Raw genomic sequence first — 2,500 nt, forward strand, 5'->3', positions numbered from 1 at the left:
AATGGAAGGGAAGGGAGGAGAAGATAAGAAGGAGAAGGGAGGGGTAATAAGAGAGATAGGGAAAGGGGGAGGAGAGGGGATGGAGGAAGGGGAATGAGGGGAGAGTGAGAGTGGGTGGTGATGAAAGAAGAATGAGGGAGAGAGAGGAAGGGTGGTGAAAGGACCGGATGAGAAGAAAGGAGGGAGGAGAGGCTGTTGAGACGGAGAGAGGGGGGGGTGATAATTGAGAGGGGAAAGAGGGGTAGGGGGATAAAACGTGATACACAAAAGAGAGAAAGATTGCAAAATAATCTCCTTACAACCTCCCACCCCTCCTTATCTCTTATACCTTTCGTGTTTCTCTCTTATCCTCTCTTCCTCTCTTCATCTTTACTCTCCCCTTTCCTATAAATGTTCTCCTTCATTTTCTCTTCCAACATATCCAACATTGTGTCCATTTTGTTTACCAACAGTACCAAGAAATTATTTTAAAAACTGAAAAGGCCGAATGAAATAGGTATAAAAGCACATAACTACAAAACTGAAAAATTGAGAATGTAGGAATGAGAGAGGGAGAAAGAGAGAGATGGAAAAAAAGAGAGACTAAGATAAAGAGGAGTAAGAGAGAGAAAAAAGAAGAAAGTGACCGAAAAAGAGAGATCAATAACGAAGAAAAGAGAGAGAGAAAGAGATGCAACTGAAGGGCAGTGTGAGTGATATGACGGGTAAATGTGGGAGAGATCGAAAGGTCAACAGTTTTCGGACGTTGTGAGTGAGTGAAAGAGAGAGAGGCAAAGAGAGGAGTGAGAGAGGAAGAGAGGGAGAGAGGGAGAGAGACCAGGCTTGCCAACCTAACACGGTACGTGTTGGGTTCAGGCAAAGAAAAGAGAGAGTGAGAGAAAGGACAGGGATACAGATAGATAGAGAGATGGAGGGAGGAAGGGAGATGGAGGGAGAGAGAAAGAAAGAGAATAAAGAGAGAGAGAGAGAGAGAGAGAGAGAGAGAGAGAGAGAGAGAGAGAGAGAGAGAGAGAGAGAGAGAGAGAGAGAGAGAGAGAGAGAGAGAGAATCAGACAAGAAACAAAGCTTAGAGATATACATAGCAAGGTTAGTTAGGCCAGAATATTTTTGCGATGGTTTATAAAGAACCGATGACAATGATGATGATGATAATAATGATAATAACATTAGTAATAATAATAATAATAATGATAATGATAATAATAATAATAATAATAATAATAAAAATAATGATAATAATAATGACAACGATGATAATAATAATAATGATAATAATCATAATTATAATAATAATAATAGTGATAATGATGATAATAATAATAATAATAATAACAATGATAATGATAATAATAATAATGATAATAATAAGAATAAGATTATGAACAACAATGATGATAATGATAATAGTGGTAATGATATCAATAATATTGATAATAATAACAGCAATTACATAAATTATAATAACGATAATAATGATAATGGTACTAGCAATGTTATTGATAATCATGACTATGACATTGATAATGACAATAATGATAATAATAATGACAACAATGATAAGGATAATGATAGCAGTAATGATATAATGATATAATGTTCATGATAATGATGATTATCCTATTAAACACTGTAGATAAGGATGATAAAGATAATTATCATGGCAATAATCTAAATAATGGTAATGATAATCATAATGATAATGATGATAACAGTATCAACAGTGGTAATGATAAAGACAATAATGATAATGATGATATTGACAATGATAATAATGATAACGATAATAATGATAACGATAATAATGATAAGCTTAATAGTAATAATTATGATAATGATAATAATGATGATAATAATAATAACAATAATGATGATAATGATCATGATAGTAATAGCAATAACAGAATTATAATGATAATAATAATAACAATAATATTAACGATACTAATAATGATAATGATAATAAAAATGATGGTAATGATACATTGTAATGATTACAAAGTTATCAATAATACCACCACTAACCAAGCCCGCCCAGCGCCCCGTGCAACCAGAGCGCCAACCACATCAAAAGGCAGCCCATCAGTCCGGCAAAGTCGAGCGGTTCCGTTGCATAAGCCAGCCCGGACGCGTAGTGGCTCGAACACGGGAGCTTTAACAAAGGGAGGCTTCCAACACACACTCGCTGTACAAACACAGCGATTCCCTCCTCGGCGGAAGCCTCGGCCATCCACGCCACCCGTGAGCTTCTTTTTGTTCTGACAACAGTGACAACATTTTAGATCTGACAACGTTCTGTTACCCGGTATCGGTGTTTCTACGATTGCTGTAGTTGACGATGCTGTTGTTTCCCTACTACCGTTACTACTACTACTACTGTTATTATTGAGGTGCAATTATCAACAGCTGCGGTCTCTCTTTTATACAACTGCAATTAAACCTCCGCCACTACCAATGCTTACACACTCGGCCCGTTCTATAGTAAAATCTTCGGCTAACGCTT

The sequence above is a fragment of the Penaeus japonicus genome, unplaced genomic scaffold (assembly GCF_977035675.1).
Source record: "Penaeus japonicus unplaced genomic scaffold, GWHDUDI00000001_assembly GWHDUDI00000009, whole genome shotgun sequence".
In the NCBI taxonomy this organism is placed as follows: Eukaryota; Metazoa; Arthropoda; class Malacostraca; order Decapoda; family Penaeidae; genus Penaeus; species Penaeus japonicus.